We start from the raw sequence: 9,973 nt of genomic DNA, 5'->3' as shown, positions 1-9,973 counted from the left end.
AAGCAGGGCTGCATCACTACTCATTCTCGTTTTCAACCAAGTGGTTTTTGGTTCGAACTTCTTCACTTTTCTCTCCGTGTACAAAGTCTGTGGACGATTGTGTTCGGAATTGACCAGAACTCCGTCACTGTTGGTAGCACCGTTCTTCGTTTCGCTCAGTGTTAACATAACTTCATTTTCAATTCACAAGGTAAGTTCTGACTATGTAACAACAGCTTCTTCTTCATAATCATATATTATAACGACATAGAAATTGATCATATAGATTGAAATTCCTACTATTCACATTTTGTTGGTAGCACTGGTTATTGATTAATTCACCTTACACTCAGTAGCGGTTTTGTGGTAAGGCCACAAGGTCACGTGCCCTCAAAATTATAAATGAAATTGTATGTATAGATTTGATTTAGTTTTGAATTTTTTCATTCTGTCCCTAATGTTATTGCTCTCCGATCAGGACTGGCACTTGTAGCAATGTGGCAACAATGCCTGGTCACATTTCCACTGCGGACTTCTCTTGTCAAGCTTTTTTTTTTTTCAATGCAAACGCGTATCTGTGTTGGTGTGGGCGGTGGGGAGCAAGGAGAGATATTTCCTGACTTCGGTCAGAGAGATTTTGATACTTAAAACATGAGAAACTAAAATTTCAAAAAGTAACACTATTTTCCACGCATTGGCGGCACTTATAACACTGTACCAAAATGAATTGTTTCGAATACTGTTACCTCACTATGCAAACCTCCCGATAGACTGTGCAATTTCACAGCTGAATATTTCAACAACATTTGTAACCGAATTAGTCACTTCACTCCTGCTCATAAACGGGGGCATTATTTCGAGTCTTGCAAGATTTTTAAGTAAGATCTTATAAAGTAGTTTCGTTTACTGCGCCCCCATTTTTCCTGTGACACTAATTATTTCCCGTAACGTAAACTAGAGTAAACTTGAACGCTGAGGTAAAGTTAACTATTAAAAGAATGAAGATTTAAGGCATATCGGATACACAGAAAATGTCTTTACAATTCATTTTCCCCCATTTCCTAAGTACCTTTTATTATTAATTTTACACAGGCCTATAGCGCTGATACTTACTTACTTACTTACTTACTTACTTACTGGCTTTTAAGGAACCCGGAGGTTCATTGCCGCCCTCACATAAGCCCGCCATTGGTCCCTATCCTGAGCAAGATTAATCCATTCTCTATCAACATATCCCACCTCCCTCAAATCCATTTTAATATTATCCTCCCATCTACGTCTCGGCCTTCCCAAAGGTCTCTTTCCCTCCGGCATCCAAACTAACACTCTATATGCATTTCTGGATTCGCCCATACGTGCTACATGCCCTGCCCATCTCAAACGTCTGGATTTAATGTTCCTAATTATGTCAGGTGAAGAATACAATGCGTGCAGTTCTGTGTTGTGTAACTTTCTCCATTCTCCTGTAACTTTATCCATCTTAGCCCCAAATATTTTGCTAAGCACCTTATTCTCAAACACCCTTAACCTATGTTCCTCTCTCAAAGTGAGAGTCCAGGTTTCACAACCATAAAGAACAACCGGTAATATAACTGTTTTATAAATTCTAACTTTCAGATTTTTTGACAGCAGACTGGATGACAAAAGCTTCTCAACCGAATAATAACAGGCATTTCCCATATTTATTCTGCGTTTAATTTCCTCCCGAATGTCATTTATATTTGTTACTGTTGCTCCCAGATATTTGAACTTCTGCACCTCTTCAAAAGATAAATTTCCAATGTTTATATTTCCATTTCGTACAATATTCTGGTCACGAGACATAATCATATACTTTGTCTTTTCGGGATTTACTTCCAAACCTATAGCGCTGATATCATACTTTATTTATTTCTTTTTTGTTTTATGGTTAAGTTTGCCCCACTTAACAGTATGTTTCATGTATCCACATAGACTACACATCTAGTTAACTCCTTACCCTACTTTTACGATGCGTAATTTACACGCACTTGCTGTTAATATGACGTAGGTGCGAATAAATGATCACACAGTTTTATTGATGAAGAAAACTTATTTTCAATTTTTAAAATTGCACTTGTATTTGCATTAGATAGTCACTGGAGCAGTAAAATCAACACCAATCACAACCATAGAAATTATTACGGAAATGATCCAACTTTATACGAAATTAATACGAATGCCAGTTGATACTTAGGCCATGCCAGTTGATAATTAGGCCATGCCAGTTGATACTTAGGCCATGTCAGTTGATACTTAGGCCATGCCAGTTGATACTTAGGCCATGCCAGTTGATACTTAGGCCATGCCAGTTGATAATTAGGCCATGCCAGTTGATAATTAGGCCATTCCAGTTGATAATTAGGCCATGACAGTTGATACTTAGGCCATGCCAGTTGATACTTAGGCCATGCCAGTTGATAATTAGGCCATGCCAGTTGATAATTAGGCCATTCCAGTTGATAATTAGGCCATGACAGTTGATACTTAGGCCATGCCAGTTGATACTTAGGCCATGCCAGTTGATAATTAGGCCATGACAGTTGATAATTAGGCCATTCCAGTTGATAATTAGACCATGACAGTTGATACTTAGGCCATGCCAGTTGATACTTAGGCCATGCCAGTTGATACTTAGGCCATGCCAGTTGATAATTAGGCCATGCCAGTTGATAATTAGGCCATTCCAGTTGATAATTAGGCCATGACAGTTGATACTTAGGCCATGCCAGTTGATACTTAGGCCATGCCAGTTGATAATTAGGCCATGCCAGTTGATAATTAGGCCATTCCAGTTGATAATTAGGCCATGACAGTTGATACTTAGGCCATGACAGTTGATACTTAGGCCATGCCAGTTGATAATTAGGCCATGCCAGTTGATAATTAGGCCATGACAGTTGATACTTAGGCCATGCCAGTTGATAATTAGGCCATGCCAGTTGATAATTAGGCCATTCCAGTTGATAATTAGGCCATGACAGTTGATACTTAGGCCATGCCAGTTGATACTTAGGCCATGCCAGTTGATACTTAGGCCATGCCAGTTGATAATTAGGCCATTCCAGTTGATAATTAGGCCATGGCAGTTGATACTTAGGCCATGCCAGTTGATAATTAGGCCATGCCAGTTGATAATTAGGCCATGCCAGTTGATACTTAGGCCATGCCAGTTGATAATTAGGCCATGACAGTTGATACTTAGGCCATGCCAGTTGATAATTAGGCCATGCCAGTTGATAATTAGGCCATTCCAGTTGATAATTAGGCCATGACAGTTGATACTTAGGCCATACCAGTTGATACTTAGGCCATGACAGTTGATACTTAGGCCATTCCAGTTGATAATTAGGCCATGCCAGTTGATACTTAGGCCATGCCAGTTGATACTTAGGCCATGCCAGTTGATACTTAGGCCATGCCAGTTGATAATTAGGCCATGACAGTTGATACTTAGGCCATGCCAGTTGATAATTAGGCCATGCCAGTTGATACTTAGGCCATGCCAGTTGATACTTAGGCCATGCCAGTTGATACTTAGGCCATGCCAGTTGATAATTAGGCCATGCCAGTTGATAATTAGGCCATGCCACTTGATACTTAGGCCATGCCAGTTGATAATTAGGCCATGCCAGTTGATAATTAGGCCATTCCAGTTGATAATTAGGCCATGACAGTTGATAATTAGGCCATGCCAGTTGATAATTAGGCCATTCCAGTTGATAATTAGGCCATGCCAGTTGATACTTAGGCCATGCCAGTTGATAATTAGGCCATGCCAGTTGATAATTAGGCCATGCCAGTTGATAATTACGCCATGACAGTTGATACTTAGGCCATGCCAGTTGATAATTAGGCCATGCCAGTTGATAATTAGGCCATTCCAGTTGATAATTAGGCCATGACAGTTGATACTTAGGCCATGCCAGTTGATAATTAGGCCATGCCAGTTGATAATTAGGCCATTCCAGTTGATAATTAGGCCATGACAGTTGATACTTAGGCCATGCCAGTTGATAATTAGGCCATGCCAGTTGATAATTAGGCCATGCCAGTTGATAATTAGGCCATGACAGTTGATACTTAGGCCATGCCAGTTGATAATTAGGCCATTCCAGTTGATAATTAGGCCATTCCAGTTTATAATTAGGCCATGACAGTTGATACTTAGGCCATGCCAGTTGATAATTAGGCCATGCCAGTTGATAATTAGGCCATGCCAGTTGATAATTAGGCCATGCCAGTTGATAATTAGGCCATGCCAGTTGATAATTAGGCCATGCCAGTTGATAATTAGGCCTACTGGAGAAGCTGCGACCAACACAGAGGAAATTTAATAGCATAGTCTGGCTTATTCAAGAAGTAAATTTATACAAAATGATTATAATCATCATCATCATCATCATCATCATGAGCTCTTAGTCCCAGAAGAACTGTTATGGTCTACAAAAGTTCTCAGCCCATCTTTTCATTGGAAGTCCATTTGATCTCCTGCCTTTAGTATATATTATTTTAATGTACGGAAGTACATATGTTATTTCCATGCAGATATTCTGCGTCATCATACGATGAAAGAGTAATGGAACAGAGAAAAATTCTCTCCGGCACCGGGATTTGAACCAGGGTTTTCAGCTCTACGTGCTGATGCTTTATCCACTAAGCCACACCGGATACCCATCCCGGTGTCGGACAGAATTGTCCCATTTTAAGTTCCAACTCTTGGCTTCCCTCTAATGACCGCCCTCTGCACTACGTCATAAATGTCCATAAGTTATATGTGCTGAGGTGCACTCGTTATGAGTGACTAGTTGGCCGGGATCCGACGGAATAAGCGCCGTCTTAAATCACGAAGTGATTTACGCATATCATATATATTATTTAATGTACCGACGTAGGTACATATGATATTTCCACTTGCAGATATTCTGCCAATATTTGAGATTGGAGAAACTTGTTCGATATGAATTCCATTGGGACACCAAACATCCCATATTTACGAATATTATAACGACAGATAATGCTATAAATGGTGTTGAACATGTTTATTGTTTAAGAGACACTTATCTACAGAACCCCGAACCCACATACATCAGACAAAAGAGGGAAACGAAACTGCCTCACAATACTACAGGCTATAATGTTGCTGAATACAAAAGGACACTCAAAGACAACTTTGACCATCCTAGTTCTAAAAATCTAACATATGTGACTAATCCCACATTACCTAAGGCTTCTAAAAGTACTTCTAGAACAACTTCATACCACAGCGACGAGATAGAATACAATTCACAGGAATCGCCAAATACCTCAATTGAGGGTCAAACTCAAATACAAATACCTACTAAGCTAAATAAAACTCCCTTCATTGCTGTTATTAATAATATTATTCAGGAAGCACCTGACTATATCAGACCCCTTTTGGAAGAGTTGAAAACTACTTTTGCATGGATCGACTCCAAATCCTATACTGGAACGCCAGAAGTCTAAACAACAAGATTCATGACATATCATACTTGGTATCCAAAAAATTTTATCATATAATTATTATTACAGAGACTTGGTTTCAAAAATATCGACAACAGAACATCAAATCCTACCATTTAATCTCCGCCAACCGGGAAGATACGGGGGGTGGAGTAGCGATGTACATTCACAAATCTGTTTATCTTTCCCAGAAATATGAAATGTTTAATATTAATAATAAAATACAAATCATCTCTATAACTATCAACAATATAAGTATCATGGGGGTATATTGAAAACCCAGAGAAACAATTTCATTACAGCAATGGAATCACATTTTAGCAAACGCTGCATCGCTTTCCATACTAATATGTGGGGATTTTAATATACCCAACTTTCACATATATCAAAGATGGTAGAACATTCATCATCCTGTAATAGAATGCGCTCTACTACATGATTGGCAATTAGCATCTGAACATATTTTAACTAGAAAAGGCAGATGGGGACAGGATGACTCGCAACCGGACTTAATTTGGTCATCCGAGGACTTACTACAGCATATTAATATTAATAAAAATTTTGATACCATGAATAGCGACCACTATCCTCTCGACATTGAATTACACTTAAATCAACCCAATTCCATCAATCAACCCTAGCTAGCACAGCCCAGACATATCAATAGCAACAGAGCGGACGAGATATTAAACAAACTACAGAGCCGTCATGATACAATTAAGGATTTTGAAGACATACACACCTTTTTCATAGAAGAATGTCAGAAATGCCCTAGCTCTAAACAAGCCACAAAAAAACAAAACGACCTCGAAACCCCCTAGTGGAATGAAGCCTGTAATAGAGCAATCGCCAAACGAAGATTGGCCTACAGGAAATACAGATTAAATCCAGTAGCGGCTGGTGGTCAAAATAATGAGTGTGCTACAATCTCTATATCGGCCTACTGTATACACTTATATGTATTTATCTTAATTTGAGACTCGCCTAGTGACGAAATATGGAGTTCCTTCCTACTGCAGAACTTGTCAATTATCCTGGTGTTAAACGTTAAACCCCTCCATCTTGGACATCATACTCTTTTCTATTGACAGTATTGCAAGAGGAGTGAGGCGATCCTGGGACATAGTGTTCCTTAAAAACGTTTTTATGCGTTGCAAGCAAGAAAAACATCTTTCTGGATCAGCAGTGGTCATTGGTGATGTAACCAAAATATTTAACAACTTCGTTACTTCACAGAATGGATCCCGTGAATTGTTGGAGATTATGTTTTGTAACAATTGAACAGCCATCTATATTTCGGAAGTCGGATCTTCCGTATAGAACTCCAAGTTGTGTCTTTAACATTCTTTTGTTCAGTACAGTATAGCTGTTGACAGCAACTTCATGTTCGCCTTCAGGAAAATTATGCAAAAAATTGTCAAAAAATTCGCTGTTTAACAATTTTGTTGCGTCTAGGTAGCTTCAAGATTGGAAACGATGAGTAGTTTCCTGAATTATACGGTTACATACCTCCTTGGCATCAATTTTCCGTCGCTTGCTGATTGATTCAGGAGGTACCTCAAAAAACTGTTAGATGGCAGCAGCAATCGAACATTTGAATTACCAAATACATTGTACATAGTTCTGAGTTCCTCCACAAACAAGCATTCTTTCCTTACGCTTTACTTTTGCAATCTCCAAGCTGTGTTGTGCTGAAGCTGACTACAGCACTTCCCCGCGTAAAAATAGCCAATCAGAGCAGTGATTTCAGCTTCGCACATGCGCATTAACTGTCTACATTCTCATGTAAGTTTTGAGTAGCACAACGAACCCCCTGAGGCACCAAAGAGCGAAGAGCGAAGACTAAACACTCTATAACGTGTCGTGAACATAACCACGGGAAAATGTCAAATGACAGATCAGATACTATGGCATTGCAAACACTTTATTTGAGCAAAACTTATCATTGTACTGTAGCACATAAGGACGGGCCGCCCCTGATTAAATCCCAATTTTTCTAATTACTTAGGAGCCAGCAAACAAGAAGCCTTCACCAAGAAAGTGCTCTGTTACTACAAACGTCTTGGCTGGAAAAAGTACACTTCAACTATTACATCACAAACTCCAACTACGACCATATGGAAGAAATTGAACTGTTTAAGACAGGCAAGCAAACAAATTTCACCCCGATTTTAATTGATCATGAATTACAAGATAACTTACATTCTTACAAGATCTTTCCCCGGATACGGTTACAGCTTCTCCACTTATTATAGACATTCCTAGTACTATTAATGATCATCAGCTCCTAAAATCTGTTACCTCTCAAGAGATCTCGCACGTCCTAGCTTCTCGAAGAAACACTGCACCTGGCCCGGACAATATCCCATATTTGCTACTCAAGAAGCTACCAAACAAGTATTTATTGCTCCTCGCAAATAGTTTCAATGAGATTCTTACAACTGGTGAAGTCCCGGATAAATGGAAGTCATTCTATATCCAACCTATAATTAAACCCCTCAAGAAAGGAACTGCAATTTCTGATTATAGACCTATAGTTTTATCCAACACAATTCGTAAATTATTTGAGAAAATCCTCACCAGAGGAATTACTTTTCATTTAGAAAGATATCATTTATGGCCATGCAATCAATACGGATTCCGAAAGGGATATAGTACGTCATATAATATATATCAACTAACAGCCGATGCATACCTAGCACTCTTATCCAACAAGGTGATGTTCACTCTATTCCTGGACATATCAAAGGCATATGACTCAGTTCAATTGAACTTACTTCTGGAGCAACTGCCTGCATATGATATCCCACCATCTCTTATTAAATGTATTTATAACCTTATGAGTAACAGATTGGTATCATTAGCATCTAAATATAATAATCAACATCAATGTTATTCATCACTGGGAATTCCACAAGGATCTTCAATTAGTCCCTTACTTTATACTTTATATGTAGGAACATTGAATCTACCAAACAACACTTCCATAAGGGTCCTTCAATACGCGGATGATATTGTTTTATATATGTCATATCATTACAGGCATATATCAGAAGGATTACGACTTTTCGAAGACCAGTGCAATCAGATCATTACATATCTCCGTACTAAAGAACTTAAGATTAATACTGCAAAAACACAATTTCTAATATTCAAGAAAGGTTGCACACACTACAAACGTAACATACGCATATAAAATACCTATATTACAACTCAAAAGACAGCCAGGTTTCTAGGGGTAATTCTGGACTACCGCCTCTCAGGCCGCCAACATCTGGAGCATGTCATACATAAAATAAAAAGTATTCAAAGATTATTCCAATGCATTTCAAATAAATCGTGGGGCATTGAACATAACATCCTATTCAAGTTAATATACCCCTTAATAATGACTAGATTGGAATATGGATCTTTACTACATCAATGGTTGCCCGTCATATGCACAGATGGAACAAACTTTTCCGTTCTTCGACAAAAAATATCGAGAATTCCGTTTGGCAACTAAATTCATTACTAGACTGTTTTCACACACATCTACTCCGCTTTTCCATAAACTCAAGCTTCTATCCGAAATATCACAGACTGAACCGGCAAACGGCATTACTCAAAATATACTGCTTTTAAAAATTTTTTCATCCTTCTTACTACAACCTAACATCTACAAAACCCCTATCTTTCCCTGTTACCTTATAGACCAGCGAGAAATAGACGAATCAATAGTTGATACATCTTTTACACCACGAACAACAGATTGTATCCCCCAGGAATGGGAGGAATATCTCAAAACTTTCTGTCCAAGTCCTGAAAACAAACACATATATTTCACCGATGGATCAAAGAAGCAGGAGCTTGCTGGAGCAGCCTATTATAATTCCAGTAACTATTACCTCAAGGGCATCCGACTGCACAATAACACTTCAATCTTCAACGCGGAGATCCTGGCTGTTTATACTGCTCTTAAGGATATTGAAAAGCATTATTATTCGCAATCAATCATATGCACGGACAGCAAATCCACATTACGGGCTTTACTTAAACCTTATTCAGATACCAAACAAAAAAATATATATAATCCTACTAAAATCACTTATTAATAAAATGAGACAATCACAAATGAGTTTGCAGTTCCTTTGGATATCCGGTCACAAAGGCATCAGAGGCAATGAGAAAGTCGATCAACTAGCACAATTAGCCACATCATTCCCAAATGCCGCAACCAATTTTCTGATTACTCCACAAGATTTGGGACACCATTTTTTATCTAATCCTACGGAAGGATGTCAGGAAGAGATCCATTATAAAAAGGAGGAGGACAAATCCGAAGCATTAAAAAATTTACAACAACCTATGCAAAATTGCCTAGAAAAGCAATTGTCATGCATTACCGTCTGGTTATGGGAACCTTTGCAACTCCACAATATCTTTTCAATATTAAAAGACGCGCCAACAACTTATGTGAATGTGGAGAGGTTGGGATCTTGAACCATATTTT

At 38.6% G+C, this 9,973-nt stretch overlaps 1 protein-coding gene across 2 annotated transcripts in view; it reads left to right on the top strand.

Moving 5' to 3' along the window:
* The window catches only part of LOC138713083 (26S proteasome non-ATPase regulatory subunit 10-like), a 24,262-nt gene continuing 14,289 nt past the window's right edge, over positions 1–9,973 (top strand). Inside the window, exon 1 of one of the 2 annotated variants that reach the window (XM_069844836.1) lies at positions 1–190. The gene's annotated coding sequence lies outside the window, so the exon portion shown is untranslated. The remainder of the gene's footprint in view (positions 191–9,973) is intronic. The other variant, XM_069844845.1, reaches the window with a different exon arrangement.

This window comes from Periplaneta americana, chromosome 2 (genome assembly GCF_040183065.1).
Source record: "Periplaneta americana isolate PAMFEO1 chromosome 2, P.americana_PAMFEO1_priV1, whole genome shotgun sequence".
Lineage (NCBI taxonomy): Eukaryota > Metazoa > Arthropoda > Insecta > Blattodea > Blattidae > Periplaneta > Periplaneta americana.
This window is presented reverse-complemented; position numbering and strand designations above follow the sequence as displayed.